The sequence below is a fragment of the Gavia stellata genome, chromosome 1, assembly GCF_030936135.1.
Source record: "Gavia stellata isolate bGavSte3 chromosome 1, bGavSte3.hap2, whole genome shotgun sequence".
Lineage (NCBI taxonomy): Eukaryota > Metazoa > Chordata > Aves > Gaviiformes > Gaviidae > Gavia > Gavia stellata.
Genome location: NC_082594.1, coordinates 100339388 through 100349077, shown reverse-complemented (window position 1 = coordinate 100349077; position 9690 = coordinate 100339388).

Here is a 9690-nt window from a genome sequence, read left to right as displayed (position 1 = left end):
AAGCAAATCAGACTTCTTGTATATACAGGTGTACAGCTGGCCTTTGTATTAGAACAGTGTCCCTTTGGCTTCATAGCCAGGAGTCAGGAATGGGACGGTATGGTTTTGTGGGTCACATGGTAAGTGGTATGTCTCATCAACATAATGATGATTGGGTAGTTAATACTTCTGAAATGCTAAGTGTCAATCATGGAGAGACATGTTGTGGCTGAGGATTTCCAAAGGGGCACCTCAGACAACCCTAATTCCCTATCTTCTTCTGTCACACCTATAAAGCATTCACTTGAGCTCCCCCTCTGAAACTGCTCCTGCTCAGGTTGCTAATAGCCTCTTTTATTTTTTTGTTCTAGTAAAAGTTCATCAATCTCTTCTATGTTTTTATAGATCTGTAATGAATTTTCTGTACTTTGCCAACCGTATCTTGGGCTGCATCAAAAGAAGCATGACCAGCAGGTCGAGGGAGGTGATTCTCCCCCTCTACTCCACTCTCGTGAGACACCACCCAGAGTACTGCATTCAGCTCTGGGGCCCCCAACATAAGAAGGACATGGAGCGAGTCCAGAGGAGGGCCACGAAGATGATCAGAGGGCTGGAGCACCTCTCCTATGAAGACTGGCTAGACAGTTGGGGTTGTTCAGCCTGGAGGACAGAAGGCTCCAGGGAGGCCTTATAGCACCCTTCCAGTACCTGAAGGTGACCTACAAGAAAGCTGGAGAGGGACTTTTTACAAGGGCATGTAGTGATAGAACAAGGGGTAATAGATTTAAGCTGGAAGAGGGTAGATTTCAATTAGCTATTAGGAAGAAATTCTTCAGGTGGTGAGGCACTGGAACAGGTTGCCCAGCGAAGTTGTGGATGCCCCAACCCTGGAAGTGTTGAAGGCCAGGTTGGACGGGGCTTTGAGCAACCTGGTCTAGTGGAAGGTGTTCCTGCCCATGTCAGGGGGGTTGGAACTAGATGATCTTTAAGGTCCCTTCCAACCCCAACCATTCTATGATTCTATGATTCCCTTTCTGACTCTTTCAGGTCCCTTGCTCTTTCTCCTTGGATCTCTGCCATTTTTGAGCTCCTTTAATTTTCTTCCTTTTTTTACAGACTGTCATTCATTCCTGTTGATTCTACTATGCCTCCTTCCATGCCATGCTGCATTTTCTTCATTTATTATGTGAGGGTTATTGGTAGAGAAAAAATCTTCCCCTCAGGAAAAAAAAACAAACCACCCAACAAAAACACCAAAGGCAACTCCTCCTTCACCAGCGCTCTCTGATTCAACAACTGTGTGGTTTATATATATCTGCTGGTGATTAGAATGAAAGCCTACCTCTGTCCCTGCTGTCATTGCTCCCTTAGCCCCACTCCCATTAGCCTGATCCCTCTGTCCCAGTAGTCTCTCTACTTCTGATCCCTGTTTACTGTCCCCCACCCCTCTGCATGGTGGTTTTGAACTGTGAGTTATGTGAGGACTTGTCTTCTAGTACCTGTACTTTCAAAGAGATGTGGTTTTTATGAGGTTATACAGGTGAAAATAGGATATTAAGATTCTCTCCTTCCTCTTTCCCCCTCCCAACTTTTCTTTGTTTCTATTGAACTGTAATTAATTATCTGATTTCTAGTTTAATTTTCTTAAGGTCTATCTGACAGCTGAATGTTAATATATCTGAGAAAGGATTTCTTATTCTCCTCCCTTCCAAAAAACCTCTCGTCTTCATTCCCAGTTCTAGGTATTGGTGTGAACAGAGAGCTCTGTTATTTCTGTCTCCATAGCATTTCATCATTTCAGTATCATCTTTAACTCCCCTGGTTTTCCCTCACTTCTTCCCTACTTAGTTAAGTGTTTTTATAATGATCTTGTATGTCTTTTCTATCTAAGCACATCACTAAAACTGCTGTAATACACTCTCTGTATAACATATATAGGCTGAAACACAGTCTGTAAAGCTGCTGCTAAGATTTCCCCTTCTTCCCCTCTGCACACTTATACTCTCACATCCCCCTCCGCTGTTCACTCTTGCAATTGTGTTCCCAGATTTATTCTGTCTCTCTGCTAGCACTTTTTCTATTATTAAATTGAAGCTTCTTCTGCCTTTCAGAAAGCACAAGAAATCAGATTCTCATTATAAATCTGCTCTTCTCTCCTCTGTCTATTCACCCTGCATCCTTTAAAAGTGTGTTTCCTCAGGTTGTCCCATAGTCATGAAATCTTCAGTCACTTGTGGTCACTGAAATACATATTCCTCATTGCGCTCTTCTTTCTTGTAAGTGTGAACCCTCTGGTGCAAGACCTGTATTAATGATTTGCCACAGATTGTCTGTTGTACAGGTCAGTGTATGTGTCTGATACTCTAAAAATTAAAAAATGCAATGGATGACTGGCATGAAAAGGAGGAAGAAACAGTGGATAGGGGTACAGCAAGTGAATTAGCGCTGAGGACAGTTAGAGCTGCCTGGTCAGTCTTACTGGAACAGTGTCTTTCTAAGCCTCAGGGCAAATACTGTAGATTGCTTGGTGCATTTCTGCATATAAAAGGGATAGGAGTGGAAAAGAGGAAGAAACAAAACAGCCTTTTTTTTTCCTCTGCAGTAATCCATAGATGCTTGGCTGAGATGGGCTAATATTAAAATGAAAGCACATTGTCACACTCTTCCCACACCTCCGAGCAACAGACTGAACTATACATAAGAGACAGTACTCCCTAACATCTGACTGAAGCACATTTGCTTTCACTGTGCCAAGAGGAGGATGGAAATGGTATCAACACCTTGCTTTAAAAATGCTGTGAGCAAAGATTTAAAAAAAAAAAAAAAGAACAGAAGAAGGTGGCTTGTATTTGGAGCTCAAATTGTGATTTACGCTGACAATTTCAGTGGTAAGCAATTCCATTTTTTTTTTTCTATTCTAGAGGTTTTTACCTCTTAGCTCTCCCTGAAGCTACAAACCACCTCAAGCATAGTAAACCAACAGCAGCTGTAGCTTTCTCTTAGGCAACACTACCTGTTCTCCTTTGCTGGCCTCCCTGCCCCTAAAAATAAAGATATACTATGAAAGTATGAGATAAACACTTTTCCCTCCCTTCCTCCCTCCTTTCTTCCCTTCCTTCCTTTCCTTCCTTCCTTCCTTCCTTCCTTCCTTCCTTCCTTCCTTCCTTCCTTCCTTCCTTCCTTCCTTCTCCCTTCCTTCCCTCTCCCTTCCTTTCTTCCTTCCCTCTCCCTTTTTCTCCTTCCCTCTTTCAACAGCCCACCTCACTCCTCACCACTATGTGGTCTATTGTGATTCCTTAAGACTTGTAAATGTCAGTCCTTCCCCCAGCCTCCCCCCACCAGATTCTGCTGTTTCAGTTCTCCAACATCTCTTGCTATATATAACCAATTTGTCTAACTGAGTAGAAAAAAAATATCCTTTACTTTCTGTAGGGAATACCAGCAAAGCAGCAAATATTGCCATGGCAACAAGCCTCTCAATCCATCAGAGTCCCGCAGTATGTAATACATAATCTGTAAGGCGGAGACTAGTGTTGAAAAATGAATACGACATATTGTCACTTCAGGATTTAATATTCCTTCCCCATGACCTTAATTAGCTCAGCTTATTTTGGGTATTTATTTAATTCTGATAGAAACTTCTATTTTATTTTGCTTTACTGAGGAAGCTAATGTGTGATCTGCCTTCATTAAAATGCAACTTTTGACTTTTTCCCCACAAGATGCCACAAAATGGGAGTTTCTATAGTAACACACAATGCAGACTTAATTTGAAATTATAATCTCTTGATAAAGATGAGATTCTCCCAGCCCCTTTCTCAGTGTAGTTTCTTTTTTTAAAAAAAATTGGTTTTGCCACAGTGGTACACCCCTCTTATGTTCCAAAGGAAGTTTGAAAAGAGTTTCTTAAAATTAAAAAACATCATCTAAAAGCACTGCTGAAGTTAAAAATACACATTCTTAACACTCATTTTCCTTGTACATTATAAAATTTGTATAATTTGGTTGCTTTTTGGCCTGCTCTTATCCTTAAATTATTAAATTCTTTTGCTATGACTGTTTATTTAATGCCATGGAAAAAGGATAACTGCATTTAAACCAACAACACTTACAAGGACTACTGCTAAGGCTTTTATCGAGTTTAATGATAGGCCTTGGATTTTTACCCTAGTTTTCTAAAAGACATATACTATTATGGAGTCTGTTTGTCACTCATTCAATGTGACAACTTAAAAAAAATTCAATCCACTGACCAATCTGAACAGCATTTAAGAAGCATTTCCAGGCCTTCTGCTGTTGAGTGGGAAGATACAGATCTGCAAGATATTTTGTCAAAGATTTGGAAGTGGAGGTGGCAGGGATGGAGAAGAGTAGAGTTTGATTACACTTGGGGTGTCCAAAATAGGAGTGAAATGTTTCATGGAGAACTGGACTTTCCTAGTGAGGCAGAGGGAGTCAAATGGCTCATGTGTAAATGGTTTGACACACCAACTCTCATTAAATCACTTCCACAGAATGAAGCCTAAATCCCACTGTTAATCCCTCCCACCAACAATGTTTCTCTAGGTCTTCAAATCAGGCTCCTCATCGCCAGGAGGTTTACCATTTGGACTTACCCATTCAAGCTGTGAAAGTGTCCATAGAGACCACTGCCTCCTTCTCCTTGTGGCTCTGCATGTCAGAGGGAGGGACTCTCAGTTATGGACCCCTGACTGTTCTTCACGGGCATTTGCACAAAGCTCTACGGATGTTTCTGAACAGTGAACAACAGTTGTGCCAACAGCCTGACTCAAGCTTTGCTACCAGTCCGCCTATTTGCCAACAGGTTTCTGTGTGGTTGTTTCAGATCTACCCCAAAAGAGAAGAAAGGGTCAACTGTACTGATTTGAGGAAATCTGCTTTAAAACTCGACCATTTCAGGCTGCTTTGAAATGTGGACATTTTAAATGTTGCCCTTCCACCTGCAAAGCCGCAGTCTTTGGGAGTTCTGTAAACATCAGTCAACTGCATGGTGAAAGCCAGAGCAGGATCTCCTGCAGTAGGGGCGCAGAATGCACTGAGACAACGTCAGGTTTTAAAAACCTATCACATGCTCAAGACATGGCAACACAACGATATTTAAGACCTTGACACTGGCAGTCTTGCCATTGTGTGGACTGTTCTACCTGGCTAGCAGTCAGTGAGGTCATACCTTAATGCAGGGGTCTAGCCATTCAAAGTTACTGACATAAAGAAATTTAAATGAGTTCATGAGTCTCTCTCATTCCTTTTCAGGTTAACATCATGGGCACCTTGTAAAATTAGGGAGGCAGAAAAACAGTAGGAGTTTTTCTGTTCACTTTAATGGGTTTTGTATCATGCTTTTCATGAATTCATTTTTAAACATTACAGCCCAGCACGTATGATTGAATGGATACTAAAAATATACAGCATGCACCCACAAATTAGTACAACAGCATGAGTTACTTGCGCCTTAAATAGTAATACTCCCCTAAATAATAATGTTATTACCAAAAAGACACTCAACTGCATGCAAGAGCAATATGCCATAGGAAACAAACTGACTTAGCGGGAGGTCTGTAGATAGTTCTTTTCTGCCTTATTAAAAAAAAAAAAACAAATCCAACATAAGAAAGTGTGCACCAGTACACCATCCTATGTTTCAGTAGATTTCAGAGGAAATTATTCTTTGCCTGTCATTAAAATAACTATTCAAACAGTACTAGAAAATGGAGCAGAACAAGGTATTTAAACTGCCTCCCAAATCTGTCAAGTGAAAGTATAGGTTTTCTAAACTCAACAAAAATATGCCACTTCTTTTAAGGACAAGTAATCATGCTATTTGTTGTCCTTTTGATTTGCAGCTAGGTTCGCAAACGCTTCATGACACGTGACATGACTCCATTGTCTAAGTTCCTAGGAGCAACAGAGGAAACCTGCGATGTAGAGATAGCTGGCTCAGCTTGACGATGATAAATATGTCAGATGATGACAATCATTCTGTGAATTTAGTTCTTGTGAATGAACGAAAATGGTAATTTAAAGTGTCATGGTTTGGAAGCATAATCATCTCTGTATCAGTCATTCACAATCAGTTGTAGTAAACAGAGCCTGATATTGTTCCATGCATAAAGTGTGAGCTGTGTGAAGACATATGGATACAGATTTGGAGTCAGACAGGAGTGTCACATCTGACCTCCTAGATAAAACAACAAATTAAATTTCACCCAAGGACTGAGCCCAATCACTTACATACCACTAAAATTCAACTGACTTGATGGAGATGAGGCAGAAAGTATGTGTTTATACAAGCCAAATACATTGTGGGTTTTGTCTCCAGTCTCTTTGGCCACACTGCTCACAGTCCCCATGCTAGCTGGGTGAAGAAGGACCCAGCTAGGGAAGGACAGGGCTCAGTGAAAGCCCTTGTAACAGTGGCCAGTGACCCTTCTCAGCTTCGGAAGTGTCATGGGTTTTCTGTCTCTTTGTAAGCTGCTACCTTGCCTTTGGGAATTCGATAGGATCTCTAAGGTCTTCAGACCAAACTGGAATAGTTTTGTAGCCAAGCTTAGAGCTCTTCACTGGGTTAAAAACTGGCTGGATGGCCGAGCCCAGAGAGTTGTGGTAAATGGGGTGAAATCCAGTTGGCAGCCCGTCACAAGCAGAGTCCCCCAGGGACTTTAATATCTTTATTTATCTTTATTGTTTAATATCTCTATTGATGATCTGGATGAGGGGATAGAGTGCACCCTCAGCAAGTTTGCAGATGACACCAAGTTGGGCGGGAGTGTTGATCTGCTTGAGGGTAGGAAGGCTCTGCAGAGGGATCTGGACAGGCTGGATCGACGGGCCGAGGCCAATTGGATGAAGTTCAATAAGGCTAAGTGCCGGGTTCTGCACTTGGGTCACAACAACCCCAGGCAACGCTACAGGCTTGGGGACGAGTGGCTGGAAAGCTCCCCCGCAGAAAAGGACCTGGGGGAGTTGATTGACAGCCGGCTGAATATGAGCCAGCAGTGTGCCCAGGTGGCCAAGAAGGCCAACGGCATCCTGGCCTGTATCAGAAACAGTGTGGCCAGCAGGAGTAGGGAGGTGATCGTGCCCCTGTACTGGGCACTGGTGAGGCCGCACCTCGAATACTGTGTTCAGTTTTGGGCCCCTCACTACAAGAAGGACATTGAGGTGCTGGAGTGTGTCCAGAGAAGGGCGACGAAGCTGGTGAGGGGTCTGGAGCACAAGTCTTATGAGGAGCGGCTGAGGGAACTGGGGTTGTTCAGTCTGGAGAAGAGGAGGCTGAGGGGAGACCTTATCGCTCTCTACAACAACCTGAAAGGGGGTTGCAGAGAGGTGGGTGTTGGTCTCTTGTCCCAAGTGACTAGTGACAGGACAAGAGGAAATGGCCTCAAGTTGCGCCAGGGGAGATTCAGGCTGGATATTAGGAAAAATTTCTTTACTGAGAGAGTGGTGAAACACTGGAACAGGCTGCCCAGGGAGGTGGTGGAGTCACCCTCCCTGGAGGCATTGAAGGAGCGTGTGGATGTGGCATTGTGGGATGTGGCTTGATGGGCATGGTGCTGTGTGGTGTGGGTGGGTTGTTTGTGGGTGGGTTGTTTTGGTGTGGGTTGTGGTGTGTTTTGTGGTTTGTGGGTGGTGGGTTTTTTTTGTTTTTGTTTTTTTTTTTTTTTTAAATGGTTGGACTTGATGATCTTACAGGTCTTTTCCAACCGTAGTGATTCTGTGATTCTGTGATTCTGTGATTCTTACTACTACTCAGGTGGACACAGGTGGCCCATACTGACACTGGATTAAAAGGGTCCCTGGCCTTAAAACTAGAGGAAGACAGGGAAAGTGATCTCATAACTGCTGAGTGATACTCCTAACGTGGGGCTGGTGGTGGTGATGGTAATAGGTAGTGTTAATAGGTGATGAAGAGGGAGATAGGAACCAATCTCCAAAGCAGACTGATGTGAAGTTCTTCTGTGGAACTATCCACAGAAGAACTTTTTGCCCAGTCTTTACTGGTTAGTGAATCATTTCCTTCTAACCTTCCTCCTAGTGGATCATCTCCTTCTAGCTCCTTGTATTTTAATGTCTGAGTAACTAAACTGATGTTTGTAGCCCACCAGCGCATCTCTATCAGGATTCTTTTAAAGTCTTTATCTACTCTGTAGTACTTTGTGGCAAAGTGTTTCAAAGGCAGAATGCTCTATGAAAATTATTTCCTCCGATGTGATGGCATTAAGGTTTTCTCCCATTTCCACAAGTTGGTGATGTCAGGAAGGGTAAAGAGAAATGCATTTATCTAAGGTACTATTCCATCAGTTGGGCTGAAATTCCCTGTGTCTGTCCTGAGGCAACACAGGATTTTATTTTGGTTGAATATTGATTTTGATGAGTTAACTTAGCTCAACAATGGCCAGCTATAGCAACTTGCTTCTTTTTCCTTCCCTTCCCTTCCCTTCCCTTCCCTTCCCTTCCCTTCCCTTCCCTTCCCTTCCCTTCCCTTTCCCTTCCTTCTTTTTCTTCTTTTTTTTCTTCTGTTTCTTCTTTTAAGATGTAAGTCATTAAGCCAAACTAAGAACAGAAAGTGAAGTTTGGGCTCTGACTCCAATATCCAGTGGAAGACTTCCAGAGAAAGGGGATATTCCAATGCAAGAGCTAGGCTTCTCAAAGTAACTTTGCTGTTGCTACTTCTGTGTTCAGAGTGAAAGAAACACCACACTTCTTAAGCATTCCTTTTTAATTGCCAATTAGGTGAGTAAGGGCTGCATGCCTGCTTTTGCTGCTCCCAGTGTTCTTTTTCTTTTGTCCAAGCCTTTCTGTTTTCCATTGTTTTGCTTATAAGTAAGTGGATTAAGAAATGTGCTTATGAAGTATATGATGACAAAGTGGAGGGAGTTCAGCAAAGAACAACCAGGACTGGAAGCCCTGAATGCTGAAGTGGACTATAAAATCTAACTCTGCAGTTTAATTACAAGGTGATTAGAGAGGGGTTTTGCAAGCTGGCAAATATTTGAAGAGGGTGATAGGGGAATTATTTACAGGAGGGATGATAATAGGAAGAAGGAGTAATCTCTCGTTATATGGCAGAATTTCATGCAGCGCAGTGCTAACAGTGAGGAGCAGCAGGTGCACACAACTGTGTCCTCCCTTTCCTGTAGAGAGATATGCCTGTGCAACATGCCTGGGCTGAGACAGCAAAGGGAGCAATGCTGAAGTCTGGGATAGACTCATCTTGGGGTGCAGAACAGCCCCATTGCGCAACCACTGTTATCCCTGCATCTGAAAACAGTGTTGCACTGCCTTAAAAGAAGACAGACCTTACAGGTCTCTTCCTTCTTGTTGGTTTATCTTTTAACAGCTCTCTTACTGTTGGCAATGACTCTCACTGGAGTCTTTTTGGTTTTCTCGTCCATGTAGTTCAAGATATTTTATGGTAAAAGGAATAGTGGTAAATAAAATTAGAAAAGCCTGAGCTATGAGTGCAGGCAGTGGTTTAGAAATAATGCACTGTGAATTAATGTGTTCTGTGCGCAAGAGAGAGTTTGACTTGTAGGCATTATTTTGCCTGCAATATGGTTAACATGGTCCCTGTTATCCCCTGTCAAATGTTTGAAGAGCAATGGAGGCAGGTGAAAAATACAGGGAGAATATCGTCTAGCTTTAGGGATTAATTTAATACCCGATTATAAGGATTTTAAAAGACATCTG